We start from the raw sequence: 21,067 nt of genomic DNA, 5'->3' as shown, positions 1-21,067 counted from the left end.
AAAATTAAAGCTAAGAATAGTGTGACTGCATTATTAATGTTTTTCAACTCCCAGTTTCCACACTGAGTGAAGACATTTGCTTGCTGTATTGTTTTGAATGCACCTGTGTTCGTTCATGTGTACTAAGTATGATACAATACAGTAGTTGATTGTGTGTAAAGCCATTATTAGGAATTTCATAGTAAACAGTTTGCAAACAAGCAAATACACACAAAGGCAGGAAAGACAAGGCCAGGGAGACAGGTATTAGTAGATTTAATTGATATAGGTATTCATTTTACAGTATCACTAAATTATCACTTGTTTTTGCAGACTGTTGGGAAATCCTTGAAGGCAGCAGATGTGTATAGCACATGGATCTCACTTGTCATAGATTAACCAAAATTCCTTGAACTCTTGATCCTGTGTTATTAGAGCCTCTTTATTATATTGGATTTGTCTGTGTGCACCTTCCTTGTACAGTATTTCCTGTAAGTCATTTGTACATATTTGTTTAGCTCAAGATATGCTTAAAATTCCTGACATAAGTAAGCATGGCATATTTCAGCTATGAATAGATACCAAATATTTTTGTGTGTTTAATTTTTTTTTGAGTGGCATTTGTCACATAAATTACAAATACCCTTTTCTCTGGGTGTTAAAAGGTGTTTTGCTGCTGATATCTGAAAAAAAAAAATATTTTCTGTCTTGTTTATCCCGCTGATACCAATCTCTTTTAAAACAAAACATCACTATCATGTTATCATTGTGTCATTAAGATTCATATCATTCATATTCAATATTGTCCTCTTGAGAAAAGGTTTTTTAATATATGAATAGTGTACGTGTCCAGTGAGCTTGTCAAGAATGTTCTGCCTAATGGCTCAGTTATTGCTGGGTGTACACCTAATGTTTAGTGATTTATTTCCCACCATTCTCTTAGGAAAGTAATACAATGCTGCTAGCCAGTTGATAGTTTAGATTAAATGGATGGGACCAGCTGCTTGATTCAGGCACTGTAATACTGCTACCTGACTACATTATATGCATTTTCATAAGAGGATATTAAAATGACTATGTTTTGTCGCCTCTTTTTTTCCCTTTAATATTGTTTATTAAACATTATTGTGTATTGGAAAAATTTAGTTGTGCATTTTAATGCATTTCAAAAGTAATATTTCTTTAATGCTGGATGAGCACAAGATCAAGAGTTCTGTATCAGTTGACCTTTTTCTGCATTCAGTATAGGGTGGCGTGCTCGTGCGCACGCGCGCGCACGCGCGCGCACGCGCCACACACACACACACACACACACACACACACACACACACACACACACACACACACACACACACACACACACACACACACACACACACACACACACACACAGACACACAGACACAGACACACACACACAGACACACACACACAGACACACACACACAGACACACACACACAGACACACACACACAGACACACACACACACACACACACACACACACACACACACACACACACACACACACACACACACACACACACACACACACATACATACATACATGGTGAGTACTACCTGTAGGATGGGTTTGGGGTTAATGAAAATATCAAACTAGCCAAATCATAAATTTTTTTAATTGACTCCACTTTTAAAAAACTGGTCCGTTAGTAATGCAGATTGGCATTTAGTGATGAATAATGCAGTTATGTAAGATATTTAGTTAAACTTCAGTTTTTTAAATCAAGGAATAAGATGTAAGAAATTGGATGTTGAAATTATGTGAAAGGAAATAAGAAAATACACTAAATTACAAAGAGTAGGATTTTTATATATAAAAGTTGTATTGTAAATGAAATAACATAAAATGTTTAGATAATCTAACTCTCAGCCATGCTTTCATCAGGAAGAATCACTTGTGAAATGTAACTCTTTATTAGTCGTGTCAGTAGTGAAGGCCAAATAATTTATAACCTTATTAAACCTTAATTTTCTCTTATTTTTCATTGTATAATTTTCAATATACAATTTTCAGTATATAATTTTCAATTTATAATTTTCAATATATAATTTTTCTCTGAAAACATTGTTTTTATTATATTTTCTTAACCATGTAGACTGTCTCCCAACAAAGTAGGGTGACCCGAAGAAGGAAATGCAGTCACCATCGTTTATTCAATAGCTGTCTTTACAGAAGTGCATGGACATCGCAGTTCAATGACCCTCCTTCAGTGAACTGGATTTAACTACTTCCTCAGCTGAAAACTTGTAATAAAGTCTGTAAGAACTATTGGATGGAAGTTAGTACAAAGATCAGCATTGCACTTTATACCTATTAGTAAAAAATTTTGATGCTCTACTATGTTTGCCAGCATTTACAGTTTCACAGCTAACCAAATAATAACTAGCTTTGGGATCAAAATGTTATATAATTGGTGTCATATTTTTGGAAAAATAGTAAAACAGGGCGATGTAGCAATAAACTTCAGAACGCCATCTTGTTGCTGTTAATGCAAAGGGAAATGTCAACTAGCATTAAATGGTTAAACAAGCATTTAAGTGTTCTATCTTCTGCAGATTTTATCCTAAAAAAAAAAAAAAAAAAAAAAAGTGAAGAAAAGAACCGGCATAGAAAGTCAGGATAATTTTCCCCTGTATAAGCTACTTTGATATTACCAATTGTATATCAGTAGCACTGTCATTCATTGCAATTAAATGTCTTAAAATTTTGCAAAATAGTAAATTTTTTTAGATATAATGAAGTTGAGAGGAGAGATTTCCCTTTTCAGTGAAGTGCCATACTTAGCTTAACTTTTTTTTTTTAAAGAGGGGTGATGTCACAATTTCGAATTTACCAGGTTTGTAGCTTGGGATCGAGCAGTTATATATTCAAAGCAAATTATATATTCAAGCAGTTATATGACTTCAAAGCAGTCAGTTTGGGAATTCAAACACTAACAGCATTTCTATAGTTTCTAGAAACCTGAAAGCCCCTTTTATGGAATTGCTAGAAGTGTTCATGTAATATTTGCTTAAAGAGTGTGAACTCTGTATTTCTTCCAGTTCCTGGAATAAAAGTCACATAGAACTAGTAGTTGCAAGTCTTCCATTGCAACCAAATTTTCCCTTGTTTCATAAACTGAAAACTGATTATGGTTAGAATATATATTCAAAATATCAAAACAAAACTCATAGGAGGAGGGTGCATTAATGCTGGTGAAAGGTGTTGATTCAGTTAACTGGAGCTACCCTTCCCTTTCTCAAATCAAACCTGGCTACCCCTTATTCACCAGGTGCTGTATGACCCCTCTGGGGTTAGTGCTTCCTGACTTGAATTATAATAATCTTGTACATTCCCAGCCATAGGAATGCTGGTTAATTTGTTAAAATCAACATCCCAGGTGAAACAGAGAGACTCAAGTTGACTCCTTGGCTTAGTTATAGTTAAGATTCACACACCTGGGATCCATCTGAGCTCTAGTTGAAATTGCACAAGTATTCAAGATTTTAAGTATTTTCCACATCATTATGAATGTCATTCACAGTCATGAGTGAGATATTTTGAACCATGTTAAGATGCAGGTTTGCCAGGGAAGGAATAAATTGCATAGGTGCAGGCTCCTGGCCTTGTACTTGCCATAAGCGAGTACTGCCATGAGACCGGGGATGCTATAAATTTCTCACGTTGAGGTGTGTATGCACACTCAGGTGTGAGCAGCTCCAGTAGAGATTTTGTAAATGGGTAATGTTCCTAGTTATACAAGGCAATTCAAACACTTAAACTAGGAGTGATATTAATTAAACATAAAATTATGCTGCCATGGAGGCAAGCACATGCACACGCACACAAAACACACGTGCGTGCACACAAAAAACAACACACACACACTATGTACACACAACACGTACGCATACACACTGTGATTGTCAGGTAAGAGACTTAAGGATGGGGAAGACATTAGTGCAGTTCTTCAAGGATTGGTTTTAGAACCAGTAATGTTTCTGGTTTGTGAATGACATTCCAGATGGGATTTATTAAGTAATTCCCTGTTTGCTGATGTAGAGCTGATGAGAAAAACAGTTGAAGACAGGAAAAGGTTTCAAAGGATCTGGCTCCTGACTAATGTAGCTACAAGGAGAGGCTACTGAAATTGGACTTAACAATATTGGAGGACAGAACCAGAGGGAACATAACAATATACAAAACACTTTGGAAAATTCAGACATGTGATCTTAGATATATTATGTCTTCAGTTGCAGTGTGGTTGGGAAGTGGAATGATCTTATTGAGAAAGTGGTGATGGCAGGCTTCATACAGATTTTTAAGAGCAGGTATGATAGAGCTCATGAAGCTAGGAGGGTGTGAATCTGAAGAGTGGCAGGTTAAGAGATGGGGTCAGAATCTGAGAATCGACCTCTGCAACCACAAATAGGCGAGCATCAGTGTACCTACCTTCCTGCCCATCTGCTTATTCCTAACCTACCTTCCTCCTTCCCCTCTGACCTAATCTGACATACATTCATTTGTGTGTACTGTGGAGTCAAAATATATAATTTTTTTTTACTATATTGGGAAAATAAATTAAGTAAGGAGTACCAGTAGTCTCTCATTCTTATAGGTGACTATATCAACTAGGCCACCACTGAGTATCAGCATTCATGGCCCACAGTGGTTCCCCGTGGCTTGGTGGCTAAAGCTTTCGCTTCACACAGCGAGGGTCTGGGTTCGATTCCTGGCAAGGGTAGAAACATTGGGCATGTTTCTTTACTGGTTGTCTGTGTTCTTCATCAGTAGAATGGTACATGGGAGTTAGTCTTAACTGGTTTGGGTTGCATCCCTGGACAAGAAATGACCTAATTTGCCCGAAATGCTCTGCAAAACAAGTGGCTTTCTATGTACAGGTACCATCCAACTTACGACCAAGCTTGGTTTTGACCAATCGTAAGTCAAAATGGACGTAACTCGAACCTTACTACTGAATATCAACGTCACACTTTTGTAATGATTTTATTTTATTGTTTTATTTTGGTACAGTGGACCCTCGACATTCGATACTAACCCGTTCCTGAGAGCTATCGAATGTTGAAAATATGGAAAGTCGAATTAATTTTCCCATAAGAAATAATGGAAATCAAATTAATCGGTGCAAGACACCCAAAAGTATGAAAAAAATTTTTTTACCACATGAAATATTAAGTTTAATGCAATAGAATAATTACAATAACAATAGAATAATTAACACTTACCTTTAATGAAGATCTGGTGATGATTGATGGGATGGGATGAGGGGAGAGTGTGGATGGTGTTAGTGTTTAGAAGGGGAATCCCCTTCCATTAGGACTCGAACTGGCAGCCTCACCATGCCTTACCACACTGTGTATGCCACTACGATTCTTAAATCCTTCAAACCATCCTTTGCTGGCCTTAAATTCACTCACATCACCACTAGTTGCAGGCAATTTCTTTACCAAATCATCATGCACTCCGACACGCACTCCACTTTCGTACTTTGCAATTATCTCTTTCTTCATTTCAATAGTCATTAGCCCCTTTTTTCTCGAAGGGTTGGCACTAGAAGCTTTCTTGGGGCCTATGGTTACTTATTTTGCAGAAGCAAGCACCAAAAACAGTGATAATATGGATAATATGGAATGTACCGAATGTATCCTTAGATGCGCGCGCACTGGCTGGCTTGTAAACACTGGCACACATGGGGCAGTTCAGGCCACACGTGGACACATCTCGTACGAATCGTATCGAATGTCGATGCCATCGAATGTCGGGGGTCCACTGTATTTCATTTTTTACTTTTTATGCTGTTAGTACTGTATTTTATACAGTAAGGTTTAGGATAAACACTGTGTACAACACAAACAGTTGTTTATTTCCCAGAAATTTGGCAAAAAAAACATGGTCGAGTGGTCGTGTGTTGAGCAGGTCGTAAGTCGGATGGTAGGTGTAGTAGTATGTCATTGATGTAAGCTGGGCCTGTATTCTTTGTACATGTACTTGTAGAAATAAAGATATTTACAACTATTCGTCCTACCCACTCTAGAAATAATCCCATAATGAAGATAGAATGGAGAGAGAGGTGAGGGAAAGTAGCATTTCTGATCAAGAACCAGTTGAGATTTGTAGAAATGCTAATCGCTATGATTGGTTCTCATTGCAGTATATAAGTGGCTCAATTGTGAAAAACTGTAATCTTTCTGTCAGTTACAATCTGCCAACAAATAATGGAGGACTCGAATACTATTATGAAAAGAACATTGTTCGTTAGGGTTAAGGGGGCCTTGTTGGTGATGGGCTCCTCATCAAAGGAATTTGATCTCTTGAATCAAATCTATTCACCTCCCATTTCCCTGACTCTGTATGACTTTTGTTTCTCTATATATATATAAAAATTCATTGATAAAATTGCATAGAAAACATACAAAGCAAGTTTAGGAGTTGCAACACTAGAATATTATCTAGAAGAACTGGAACTTTTAAGAGGGCTCAGAGTAAGCTGCTGGAATTTATAATGCTAAACTTCCTAGAGCATGTTAAAGAACTGACAATAGTAAATGGAAATGAACCAGTGAGTCTTGATCATTTTGTTACTTCCAGTAAAACTGAGAGAAAATAGACCAGAATACCTCTTGGGACAAGTGATCACTTTATCTAAAAGTGATTTGGAAATTTAGACAGTACAGAAAAGGTGATTATGAAAGGATTAAATTCTTTTAATCTGGTTCAAGTACAGTGATGAGATCAATTTGGGAAATGGTCAAACCAAGAAATTGATTTTTCAACCAGAAGTACAAATGTAAGGAAAACAAATGAGTCTGGGAGAACCCATAGTTTAGTCATCAGTTTTAGAGGGCAGAATTGTAAAAAAAAAAAAAAAAAATGAAAGCACAGAGTAAAACCCACTGCAGAGATCAACTGTCTGAGTGATGAAGTATGCTGAAAGAAATTGAAATGGACATAGCAGCCAAGGCATAGGTGGGACGAAAACTGTTTCACAGCCACATTAGAAGGAAAATCAGTGCTGTATGACCCTTTTGGGTTTAGTGCTTCACTTTATTATTTAATTTTGGAATTAAAATGACATTAAAGGAGTAAGTGATAATGTTAAGGAAAGAAAATCACTCAAAGGAAATGAGGGAGGGCATTGAGCTCTACAGATATTTTTTTTTTTTTTACATATGCATAAGGACTAATATTAGAGATAGAAGAATGGTTAAACCCTATACATACTGCAGGACTACCAAGCATTGAAACGACTAATGAGGAAAAGAAGGGATTCCTGATGGAACTTTGTACATGAAGTGTATTGGGCCAGATGGAATATTGCTATGCATATTAAGAGAGCTGAAATACTCTGCAAGACATACTGATCTTGAGCAAATCATTAGTGATGGTGATGGGTGAAGGAAAATAGGATTGAAAAATATCAAATATGATACTAGTGTTTAAGAAAGGTAACAGGAAGCAAGCCCTGAACCACAAACAAGTGCATCCCAAGTGAGTGTAACATGCAAATTGAGGAAGCAGGCTGGGGTAATAGAGAAGGTATTAACACGGAAGGGAAATATTTGAAAAACAGAAAACTGTGTTAAGTCCTAAAGTATCAAGGTGGTATTGTAATGGGTGTAATTTAGGAAGAATTGGTGTTGGACTATAATTGTCTCTTGCATATCTTATTTGCAGATGATGAGAATGAAAGAAGGCTGCAGTAAAAATTGAACTGACTTCAGGAATAGCTGAATAAATAGTTAATAAAATTTAACCCAATTGGAAGAAAAGTTATGAAGACAGGAGTTGGTAATGGGAAACCATTAGAAGAAGCTCATAGAAAAATGTTAAATAAAAGTCTTTGGACTAGCCATTACCTTAAACTTATCTCCTGTAGCTCACATAAACAGTGACATTTAGCAGCATAAGCCAACCTTGTAGTCATATATGGTAGTATTCAAGAACCTACATTTATACATGTATGGCCATTCCTGAAGTATGCAGTGCTGGTGTTGATTCCTTACCTAGTAAAAGAAAGTTATACTTATGAAAGTACAAAGGGGAACACCAAGACTGGTGCCTGAGTTGAAGGGAATGAACTATGAATAAAGAATACGAGGACTATGTTTTATTTTTTGGAATAGAAAAATTCAGTATTTTTGCACAAAATAAAATATTCCAGGGCAGAGACAGCAAACAAGGAATTTCACAAGAACAAGAGGGCATGGCTAGATATTATATCAAATAAGCCAGAAGGATGCCGGCACATTGCTTCAATGAACAAAACAATGTGAAAGTGGGCTTCATACAGGGGTTAATTGCAGCGCTGTATAGCCCTTGTGGCTTAGCGCTTCTTTTTGATTATAATAATAATAATACAGGGGTTAATAAATAGACACAAGATTATTATTTTACGTCATAGCTGCTTGAGACCAAGGGCAGATCAGCACAACTAAGGTGTTATAAAACCAACATAAAAACACTATGGTATTAAAAAGAAATGGGAAGCAGGGTTCAGTACCTACTTATAATTGTAGAATTGCATCCTGATTAGGTTTATTACTCTAGAAGATATGAGGTGGATAAAGCATTATGCATTTTACACTGGTAGGTGCTAGGTTAGGCATAAAATAACAAGATAGAGTAATATGAAAAATGTGTATTCCTTATAAAATTTATATTAAAGAAAAGGATTACTATTTTAATAAATATAGTATAACTTCATCAAGGTAGCCTCTATAACAGGCACCTTTGACACCACATCATTCTCATCACATATATTCTTGCTCTTTATTAAGTTTATCATTACAGAATACACAATTGCAAAATTATATCCTTAGTAGATCAATTGCAAAATTATATCCTTAGTAGATAGATGGTTGTTATGCTGAAATTCCATGTAACTATTGAATAAAATACTGTATTGTGTTTATAGTGAGTTGTTGGTGCTGGCAACCTACCACTTTATGCATCTTTGTTTATTTTGCATTCTTTCTTGCTCTTTATTAGGATGCTCAAGGAAGGAATGTGAAAATGTAATTAAAGTGTAATATATGATACTTCATGTGGTGGATATTAGATTTGTCTTAAAATGTGCAAGTATTTCCTCTTTCATTTGTTTTGACACAGGTGTTTTGGGATAATAGAAATGATTATACTGTAAATGCATGTTTGTTTTCAAATTACACATTAAAATAAAGAAAATTACTTTTTTTTTTTTAAATACTGTATATGTAACGTTAATGGTAGCATCCATGTGTCACCCTTAACACCACACACCTTGTCTTCACACAATTTCCCACCAAAGAATTTCCCTCACAAGAATGCACAATGATTGTAAAATTACATCTTGAATAATATTGGTACTGTCCTGTGTTGGAATTCCATGTAAAAGTGTAGTGGAATAATGGGCTTTTACATTAAAGTGTTGCTACTTGTAACTGAATGCCAGGCTCCTGGTTCTTGGCTCTTGTGTGGTTAATCGGACTATAGCCTTTGCATGCAGTTCCTCTTTTGCAGTCATTGAGATTTTTCATTAAGTGACCATCCCAGTTCTCTGGGTTCAGGGTAGTCTCATGGAAACTGTATTTTAAATTTTGCAAGTTCTTTTATTAGAGAAAGTTTGTGTTTTATGTACTGAGGAGGTCAACCTGCAAGAATGATATTCCACGTTGATATGAAACATCTTAATAGTCTTAGTTAATGTGTATGTATGAATGTACAACATATGTATGTCACTCTTTCTAGACTGAAATTACTGACTTGGCTACTTTGGCAATGATTGACCTGCCACACAAGCAGAGGATATACAGTATTAATTTTTGCTACAATTACAAAAATCAATCTGAACTTCAAATTTAATTTTCATTGAGGTTGAATAATGATAACAATAATAATAATAATAATTATAATAAATTAACACTAGCCATCTCCCACCAAGGTGAGGTGACCTGAAAAAGAATAACACTTTTACCATCATTCACTCTATCACTGTCTTGCCAGAGCCTCATCAGCACCGTAGTTTAGATGACGGTGAACTGCAACATCCCCACCCTTCTTTAGAGTGAAGGGACTGTAATTTCCACCTCTAAGACTCGAGTCCAGCTAACCAGTTTGTTTTAACATGATACATAGATGTTATAAAAATGGATGATCTTTGATATTGAGCATGAAAAGTCCTGGGTTATGTAGAACATTTTGGGAGAGCTAAAGCCTAAAATAAGACAAAAAGGATATGGTAAAACAATAACATTTTACATTGTTTTTTTCAACAAGTCAGCTGTCTCCCACCGAGGCAGGGTGACCCCCAAAAAAAGAAAATCCCCAAAAAGAAAATACTTTCATCATCATTCAACACTTTCACATCACTCTTACATAATTACTGTCTTTGCAGAGGCACTCAGATATGACAGTTTAGAAGCATTTTTTTTTTTTTTATTATCACACTGGCCGATTCCCACCAAGGCAGGGTGGCCCGAAAAAGAAAAACTTTCACCATCATTCACTCCATCACTGTCTTGCCAGAAGGGTGCTTTACACTACAGTTTTTAAACTGCAACATTAACACCCCTCCTTCAGAGTGCAGGCACTGTACTTCCCATCTCCAGGACTCAAGTCCGGCCTGCCGGTTTCCCTGGACCCCTTCATAAATGTTACTTTGCTCACACTCCAACAGCACGTCAAGTATTAAAAACCATTTGTCTCCATTCACTCCTATCAAACACGCTCACGCATGCCTGCTGGAAGTCCAAGCCCCTAGCACACAAAACCTCCTTTACCCTCTCCCTCCAACCTTTCCTAGGCTGACCCCTACCCCGCCTTCCTTCCACTACAGACTGATACACTCTTGAAGTCATTCTGTTTCGCTCCATTCTCTCAACATGTCCGAACCACCTCAACAACCCTTCCTCAGCCCTCTGGACAACAGTTTTGGTAATCCCGCACCTCCTTCTAACTTCCAAACTACGAATTCTCTGCATTATATTCACACCACACATTGCCCTCACACATGACATCTCCACTGCCTCCAGCCTTCTCCTCGCTGCAACATTCATCACCCATGCTTCACACCCATATAAGAGCGTTGGTAAAACTATACTCTCATACATTCCCCTCTTTGCCTCCAAGGACAAAGTTCTTTGTCTCCACAGACTCCTAAGTGCACCACTCACCCTTTTCCCCTCATCAATTCTATGATTCACCTCATCTTTCATAGACACATCCGCTGACACGTCCAGTCCCAAATATCTGAATACATTCACCTCCTCCATACTCTCTCCCTCCAATCTGATATCCAATCTTTCATCACCTAATCTTTTTGTTATCCTCATAACCTTACTCTTTCCTGTATTCACTTTTAATTTTCTTCTTTTGCACACCCTACCAAATTCATCCACCAATTTCTGCAACTTCTCTTCAGAATCTCCCAAGAGCATAGTGTCATCAGCAAAGAGCAACTGTGACAACTCCCACTTTGTGTGTGATTCTTTATCTTTTAACTCCACGCCTCTTGCCAAGACCCTCGCATTTGCTTCTCTTACAACCCCATCTATAAATATATTAAACAACCACGGTGACATCACACATCCTTGTCTAAGGCCTACTTTTACTGGGAAATAATTTCCCTCTTTCCTACATATTCTAACTTGAGCCTCACTATCCTCGTAAAAACTCTTCACTGCTTTCAGTAACCTACCTCCTACACCATACACCTGCAACATCTGCCACATTGCCCCCCTATCAACCCTGTCATACGCCTTTTCCAAATCCATAAATGCCACAAAGACCTCTTTAGCTTTATCTAAATACTGTTCACTTATATGTTTCACTGTAAACACCTGGTCCACACACCCCCTACCTTTCCTAAAGCCTCCTTGTTCATCTGCTATCCTATTCTCTATCTTACTCTTAATTCTTTCAATAATAACTCTACCATACACTTTACCAGGTATACTCAACAGACTTATCCCCCTATACTTTTTGCACTCTCTTTTGTCCCCTTTGCCTTTATACAAAGGAACTATGCATGCTCTCTGCCAATCCCTAGGTACCTTACCCTCTTCCATACATTTATTAAATAATTGCACCAACCACTCCAAAACTATATCCCCACCTGCTTTTAACATTTCTATCTTTATCCCATCAATCCCGGCTGCCTTACCCCCTTTCATTTTACCTACTGCCTCACGAACTTCCCCCACACTCACAACTGGCTCTTCCTCACTCCTACAAGATGTTATTCCTCCTTGCCCTATACACGAAATCGCAGCTTCCCTATCTTCATCAACATTTAACAATTCCTCAAAATATTCCCTCCATCTTCCCAATACCTCTATCTCTCCATTTAATAACTCTCCTCTCTTATTTTTAACTGACAAATCCATTTGTTCTCTATGCTTCCTTAACTTGTTAATCTCACTCCAAAATTTTTTCGTATTTTCAACAAAATTTGTTGATAACATCTCACCCACTCTCATTTGCTCTCTTTTTACATTGCTTCACCACTCTCTTAACCTCTCTCTTTTTCTCCATATACTCTTCCCTCCTTGCATCACTTCTACTTTGTAAAAACTTCTCATATGCTAACTTTTTCTCCCTTACATCATCATTCCACCAATCGCTCCTCTTCCCTCCTGCACCCACTTTCCTGTAACCACAAACTTCTGCTGAACACTCTAACACGACATTTTTAAACCTACCCCATACCTCTTCGATCCCATTGCCTATGCTCTCATTAGCCCATCTATCCTCCAATAGCTGTTTATATCTTACCCTAACTGCTTCCTCTTTTAGTTTATAAACCTTCACCTCTCTCTTCCCTGATGCTTCTATTCTCCTTGTATCCCAAGATATATAACATATCCCTCCAAACTGCCAGTATCCCAAACCCCTCCTTTAAAGTGCAGGCATTGTACTCTCCTCTCCCCTCTCCTATCCAGCTTCTTTTCATTCATAACATAACATATTTACAAAAACATTAAGATGTATATAGAACAAAAGTAATTTTAATGAATATAATATATATACTGTATGTGGAAGAAAAGCATAGCGTGGTACATGACAATAAGAAAAATTGAGTTAGTTTACAATAAAATAAATTCAGTTCTCAGGTACAATTTCTTTTTTACAACTTTAGGTGATTTTTAATTTAGTAATTTAGAAACTAGATGCAATGATTATTTTAAGTAACAAAGTTTGGTACTCTATAAAATAAATACAAAATAGCAGAGAGTATTTACACATACCCATGGAGTAAAGGATTTGTAGGATAAGATAAAGTTTATTTCTATGTAAAGGTTACAATGTGTAATTACAATTTTGATTTTCTAAGTACAAAGATAGCCACTATCATGCCTGGACATTTTAGGCAGACTAATCCTAATACAAAGTAACTAATTAAAACTAGACAAGATAATAAGAACATAGTACTATACTTAAAACTAGACAAGAAGTCTTATTTAAACTTAATACAAATGTGAGGTAGTAAGGTGGAGTAAGGTTCCATAAAATAAACTTTAAAATTGCACACAAAATCTATATTACAAGTGATGGTTCGAGTGGTATATTTTATGAATTGGCAGAATTAAAAACCTAGAGGTCACATAATAAAACTAATTAGCAGATGTTTTGGTTGATTTGGTTAATATTGAGAGATAAGATGATGTTTTAGCAAAGTCCTATGGTTTAGGCTGTATTTGAGTTTCATAAGTTATTGCAGATCTTTGGTCCTTTAATTTGCATAGAATTTCTGTACTATATGTTAAATTGAATACAAGGGATATCAAAGAGGTATTTGTTTCTGGTGTGGTGGTTGTATTTTGTTGCAATTTTCTAGGAATTGGTCCAGTTTAGCATTACATTGTAATGTTTTGAGCATGTGGATTGAACAGCAGTAAGTATGAATTGCATTTATATTTAGTAGGTTTAGGAATTTGAAAAAGGGCATAGTGTATTTTCTATTGGTAGAGTTTGTGATTGTTCTGAGAACTGCCCTCTGTTGAGTTATAATTGTTTTGAGGTGTGTTGCCAAAGTGGATTCCCAGGCACAGTTTCTATATGAGGTTTGGGTAGATTAGGGGGACAGTATAGTGTTGTAGAATATAATGAATTTTGGAGTATCCCTACTATCTTAGAGACTTTTGTTGATATGCTTTAACTAAATTTAGGCTTTGTTTTAGATAAGTTTGGTAGGATTAAGCTATATTATATTTTGTAAATTTATTAAGAGTAGGCCAAGTTGCTAAGTAAATTTTTGTTTAAAACAATGAAAATGCATACTATAGCCTGTTAATTTCTGTTACTGTCTTTTTTCTTCTATCACTGCCAGTTTCCCCACCCAAGTCAGGTGACAGAAAGAAGGAAATTCATTAACCATGATTCATTCAGTTACTGTCATACCAGAAACAAAGTTTAGGAAAATTTTAATTTTTGGCTTCTGTTTGTTTGGCCAAATTGGCTTTTAAGCTTGCCATACACATATGTATAGTATTATACATAAATGTTTGTATACAATGTATTTATGGCAAGGAATTTTGCTAACATGCATGAATGCATTTAGGCAAAACTACCATAGTGAAAACATAAATATATTATAATCTGAGTACTTTTGCTTGTTGTATGGTATTGTAATAGGTTTGCCAGTCATGTCCTGGCCCAGGTCTTTTCCAGGTGGCAACCAGGCATACTTTATGCTTATTGCCACATGTTTGGAACTACTGTATGCTTGCACTCTGCCAGTCCATAGGTACCTTTCCTCCTTGGGTAAGTTTTAGAAAACCTTTAAGAATTTAAAAGGATTTTTAACAGCTGCTAATTATTTTAACCTGGTATCATTTTTTTTTATAGTGTATATGTTTTATTCATGCTAGTAAGTTTTTCTTGTTTGTTAACTTTGTCTTTTTTTATTTTTGTTGCTGTATTTGTTTTTTTATTGCCTAGAGCACTCAGAATGCTTTTCAAGTTCCCAAACCACCTACCTACCTTGCATTCTTTCATAAATGTATCAACCATTCTCGAACTACAGTGGAACCCTGAATATCGGCCGCTGCGTTTATCATCCGAATCATATTTAGGCCAGTTTTTGGGCTGAAGTTTTGCTCTGTATTTTGGCCAGTGCCTCACAAATCAGCTGTATTATACGCGTCAGCCCACCTCCTGCCGGGACGCCGTTGCATAGGTGAGTCAGTCACCCTGTGTCTCGGTGGATGAGCATATACTCCGCGCATTCATCCAAACATTTCCTTAAAATCCATTGGTTTTTCTGCTTGTTTATTAAGTGTGACTGTGAAATAAGCCACCATGGGCCCAAAGAAAGTTGCTAGTAAAGTTCCTTTGGTAAAGAATGTGAGAAATGCGATGGAATTTAAGAAAGAAGTTATTGAAAAATGTGAGAGTGGTGTTCGAGTGCTAGAACTTGCCAAGATGTATGGGAAATCCAAATCAGCAGTCACTTCCATCCTGGCAAAGAAAGTAGAAATCAAGGAAGCTAATGTTGTGAAAGGGAATTTAGCAGGGAGGCAGGGAAATCAAGGAAGCTAATGTTGCAAAAGGGAGTTTAGCAGGGAGTGTATCATGGAGGTAGGACCCCAATGGAAATAAGTCACTCTCTGACTTTTTTGAGTTATCCTAGGCTCTTTATACATATACACTGTGGAAGGGAGGCAGGGAGTATAGCATGGAGGGAGGGAGTGTAGCAGGGAAACAGGGATTGTGGACGGGGGGCAGGAAGTGTACCAGACAGGCAAGGAGTGTAGCAGGCATGCAGGGAGTGCAGCAGGCAGGGAGGGAAATAACCCCAGATAGGCCTTTGATACCTGAAGTCCTTAACCCTTTGAGGGTCGGTTACGTACTAGTACGTCATTGCAGCCAGGGTCGGTCACGTACTTGTACGCCTAAATTCTAGCGCCTTCAAATCTGGTGGAAGAAAGCTGGCAGGTCTACATATGAAAGAATGGGTCTGTGTGGTCAGTGTGTGCAGTATAAAAAAAAATCCTGAAGCACGCTGTGCATAATGAGAAAAGAAAACTTCGATTGTGTTTTTGGTTTAAAAAAGTGACTTTCTACTGAATTTTTGTATGGTATTTATGGTTGTATTCTCATTTCCTTGGTCTCATTAGATAGAATGGAAGATATGGTACAGAATTAGTGATTATTTTGATTGGTTTCACAAGGACAAGTACCTTGAAAGTGAACTCAAAGTAGCGAAAATTATCGATTTTTGCCGATATTCGAGAGTAAACAAATCGAGCCACGCGTCCAATACATGTCAGCTGGTGAGTCTAATATTCTTTCATAAGTGTGCTGATATCATTTATACTGTTTTTATAATGATGCAGTAGTATACATAACAGAAAGCTTTCTCTTTTCTGTGAGAATAAAAATTCAAAATGGAAAGCAAAAGTAATGTAAGAGGGGCCTAGAGACGTGACTAATGAACAGATAAAATGTTATTTTATTGCCATGAATGTCTCTCTTGTTTATTCTGAACCCTATTTTGAAATTGGCTTCTTCTGAAATTTGTGTGAAATTGCCCAAATTGCCAATTTCTGACAACTTTATTGGGTAGTTGAAATCGGTAAATGGGTGGATTCTTGTACTCAATTGATAGAACAAATGAAGTTCTAGGGAAATAGCTATGACTTTAGTCAACTGCGACATTGGAATTGGCCGAAAATAGGGCCCAAAGTAGGAAAAATCGCCAACTTTGAGACCGCTAACTTCGCAAGAACATAATTCCATAAGTTTTTCATCAAGTTTCGTACTTTTTGGTGTCATTATGATCGGAAAAAGTTTCTCTATCATTTCATCAGAAAAATAATTTTTTTTTTTCGAAAATTTTTCAACCCTGAGAATGAGTTTGGGAGAGGGCCTCTCGACCCTCAATGGGATGAGAGGGATTGCCCTTCCAAACAATAATCAGTCCTCCCTCTTCTCCTCCCTGTCTTCCGTATGCCAACAAGAGTCTTCAATAAAGGTATATAATAGTAATTTAAATGTCCATTTATATATTTTATTTAGTTCTCATTGTTTTGTGTATGTAAAACTATAATTAATCTTTAGAAAATGTAGTTGTTGTTAATATTTTTGGGTGTCTGGAACGGATTAATTGTATTTACATTAATTCTTATGGGAAATACTGCTTCGAATTAAGCCTTTTCGAATTTAGGCCTACCCTCTGGAACAGATTACCGCCGATATTCGGGGTTCCACTGTATTCTAAAACTGTATCCCCATTTTTTTCAGAATTTCAATCTTATTATCCCCACAACTTTTCTCACTTTCAGGTTGATAGACAGTGGAGGGCCATCTGAACTGTAATAGTCAGCAGGCTTCTGACAAGAGTGATTGAATGAGTGACAGTGAAAGTGTTCTTTTTTAGGTCACACTACCTCAGTGGGAGATGGCCAGTGTGTAAAAAAAAAAAAAAAAAAGAGCGACCATCCATTTGAGTGAAACTGAAGTCTTTAAAACATTTCACATTCTGTCAGGATGGCTGTTTTTTCTTTGTTGCACGAATATGCAGAAATGCAGGTAAACCATATAAACTTCAGCTTACATTCAGTATGAACTTTATTTTTAAGGGTCTTTGTTAATAGCTTTTATTTAAGGAATATTTCCTTTACAATTTTAGTGGTGCGGTCTGAGATGGCTGCAGAGATGATGATTCCTGGAACAATTAACAGACATCATGCACTATACAGTAACCACTTTCTCCATACTTAATTCTGGCTCTTCCCTACTAACAAACCACATTATTAAGCCTGCCTTATGCATGAAATCTCTGCCTTAATTTCATCATCTATATTCACTTGTTTTAAAATACTCTCCATCTTTTTAATATCTCCATTTCCTTATCCAGCATCTCAGCACTTAATTAAATGACATGCATTTGCTCCAAAATATTTCTTCTTAGACATTTTCTTACAGCCATATTTGTTGATAATGACACCCTTTTTTTCATTGTCTCTTTGTACAGTATTTTAAATTTTCTTTTCTCCTCAGTTTGGAGGGATATGTTGTGTATCTTTATATGTGTATGCTTCTAGACTGTTGTATTCTGAGCACCTCTGCAAAAACAGTGATAATGTGCGAGTGTGGTGAAAGTGTTGAATGATGATGAAAGTATTTTCTTTTTGGGGATTTTCTTTCTTTTTTGGGTCACCCTGCCTCGGTGGGAGACGGCCGACTTGTTGAAAAAAAAAAAAAAAATATCCCCCCTCCTTTATGCAGTATATTATTAAAAGAAAATCGAACAGAATTGGCCAACTTTTTTCACTTGCTACTTTTTATCAGCTCGCATTGAAGTGAATGTTTTCAGATATTTGGGAGTTGACGTGTCAGCGGATTGATTTCTGAAGGATGAGGTTAATCATAGAATTGATGAAGGAAAAAAGGTGAGTGGTGCATTGAGGTATATGTGGAGGCAAAAAATGTTATCTATGCAGGCAATGAAGGGAATGTATGAAAGTATAGTAGTACCAACACTCTTATATGGGTGTGAGGCTTGGGTTGTAAATGCTGCAGCGAGGAGGCGGTTGGAGGCAGTGGAGATGTCCTGTCTAAGGGCAGTGTGTGGTGTAAATATTACACAGAAAATTCGAAGTGTGGAAATTAGGAGAAGGTGTGGAGTTAATAAAAGTATTAGTCAGAGGGCTGAAGAGGGTTTGTTGAGGTGGTTTGGTCATTTAGAGAGAATGGATCAAAGTAGAATGACATGGAGAGCGTATAAATCTGTAGGGGAAGGAAGGCGGGGTAGGGGTCGTCCTCGAAAAGGTTGGAGGGAGGGGGTAAAGGAGGTGTTGTGGGCGAGGGGTTTGGACTTCCAGCAAGTGTGCGTGAGCATGTTAGATAGGAGTGAATGGAGACAAATGGTATTTGGGATCAGACGAGCTGTTGGAGTGTAAGCAGGGTAATATATAGTGAAGGGATTAAGGGAAACCGGTTATTTTATATAACTGGACTTGAGTCCTGGAAATGGGAAGTACAGTGCCTGCACTTTGAAGGAGGGGTTTGGGATATTGACAGTTTGGAGGGATATATTGTGTATTTTTTATACGTAGTATATACTTCTAAACTGTTGTATTCTGGGCACCTCTGCAAAAACAGTGATTATGTGTGAGTGAGGTGAAAGTGTTGAATGATGTTGAAAGTATTTTCTTTTTGGGGATTTTCTTTCTTGTTGGGTCACCCTGCCTCGGTGGGAGATGGTCGACTTGTTAAAAAAAAAAAAATATACTAACATGCTCTAACATGTGACTAACATGCCGGGAGAGAGAGGCTAGTAACCCTTCTCCTGTATACGTTACTAAAGTTAAATAGAGAGAAACTTTCGTTTTTCTTTTTGGGCCACCCTGCTTCGGTGGGATATGGCCGGTTTGTTGAAAGAAATAAAGAAGATTTATACTGTTCTTAAACTCACGGTAAACCACTTGAACAACCTTTGCATTATCATTTATATCTATTCAGTCAGTCTTTATTACAAATGTTTCATGCCTCTCACTAACTATCCTTGACTTTTATTCATTCACTTTCACTTCTGGTTTACTACTTATACCCTTTTTCTTGTATTGCCCGTTACATTTACTCTAGCTACCATTAAAGAATGATGAAACGTGTCAAACTAAACTACACGAGCATACAAAAACCTACCCTGTAACCTTTTATCTCCTTGGATGTGGCCTAGAAAACTACTGTCATTCACTTTATCATAACTCTTAAATATTTTTATTTTTTATTTATTGAAATATTTAATTCACTTGAAGGCTCTCTATTGTCATTTATATGTGGCACTCTAAACTTCCCTAATGTCACATTCCATGTAATTGTCTGCCACTTTAGCATTAACGTGTCTCAAAATTAGCTTTTTAAGGCTTTCCTCAGAATCGTACTCTCTCAGAATCTTACCCTAAACACTACTTTCATCCCTATGCACACTGTTTCCTGATTCTCACATCTCACTTATACTTTAAACCACACACACATTGTGAATTTAATCATTTATACTTTCTCTTCCTCTTACAATTTTTCATTCAGCATTGCTGTTAACTCATTTGGTTCTTGTTCTCCCTGATAGAGCTAACTTTTCCTGTTCAAATTTGATTACTCTTATTCCCTTTATTTCACTCTCTGCTAGGACGTCCAAGCCTCATCCCATTCTTAACATTAAAAACCGGTTCTTTCTTAATATGCACTGTATGTGTGCTGCATCCATACAGACAACTTCAAAATGCATTTTTTCTTTCTGGTAATTATATGCAAAAAAATTGGAAGCCAGTACAATATTCTTTCAAAAACTGCTACTTGAAAACTGCAGATTGCCCATCAGTACAATCTTATAAAGTCAGCACCTTCTGGTACACTAATTCTGTTCTGAAAATTTTGTCGCAAAATGGCCAGTAAATTCTCAGCAAAACTGAATTACGTAATTATTCAATATACATGTATTAGGTTTGGTAAACACAATGAACATATATTTTTAAAATATATGTTCATTGTATTTACCAAAACTAATTTTTTTTTTTTTTTTAGGTTTGGTAAATACAATGAATATATATTTTAAAAGATTATGTGGCAGTGATCACTGAAGGAGATGGCCACCTCCTGCTTCATCCTCTTCCTTTCTGCTCATCTTCTACCTTATGAGTGCCCTTCAAGGGAGGTTCCTTTATGCTGTTGAGGGGCTCTTGATTTAACCCTTTGAGGGTTGACAGGCCCTCTCCGAAACTCGTTCTCAGGGTCAGCCAAATTTAAAAAAAAAAAAATTATTTTCTCTTATGAAAAGATAGAGAATCTTTTCCCGATCATAAAGACACCAAAAGTTTGAAATTTGATAGAAAACTTACGGAATTATGCTCTCGCAAAGTTAGCGGTCTCGGCGATGTTTACGCATCGGCGATTTTGCCCACTTTGAGCCCCATTTTCGGCCAATTTCACTGTACTAGTCGACAAAAAACATGAATATTTCGCTAGAACTCCATTTTTTCTATCGAATGGGTGCAAGAAACCACCCATTTATGAAATTCAACTATCCAGTACAGTGGTCAGAATTTAGCAATTTTGCCAATTTCACACAAATTTCAAAAGATG

The 21,067-nt window shown here is 36.8% G+C and overlaps 1 protein-coding gene across 6 annotated transcripts in view; it reads left to right on the top strand.

Moving 5' to 3' along the window:
* LOC128687915 (protein tramtrack, alpha isoform) overlaps window positions 1-18,229 on the top strand; it is a 113,653-nt gene extending 95,424 nt beyond the window's left edge. For 4 of the 6 annotated variants that reach the window (XM_053775516.2, XM_053775514.2, XM_053775511.2 and 1 more), the window contains one exon: window positions 313-1,535. The gene's annotated coding sequence lies outside the window, so the exon portion shown is untranslated. Of the gene's footprint in view, window positions 1-312; window positions 1,536-17,265 lie in introns of those variants that run through there. The other 2 variants (XM_053775515.2, XM_053775513.2) reach the window with 1 other exon arrangement.
* Window positions 18,230-21,067: the final 2,838 nt, after the last annotated feature.

Source organism: Cherax quadricarinatus, chromosome 10, assembly GCF_038502225.1.
Source record: "Cherax quadricarinatus isolate ZL_2023a chromosome 10, ASM3850222v1, whole genome shotgun sequence".
Lineage (NCBI taxonomy): Eukaryota > Metazoa > Arthropoda > Malacostraca > Decapoda > Parastacidae > Cherax > Cherax quadricarinatus.
This window is presented reverse-complemented; position numbering and strand designations above follow the sequence as displayed.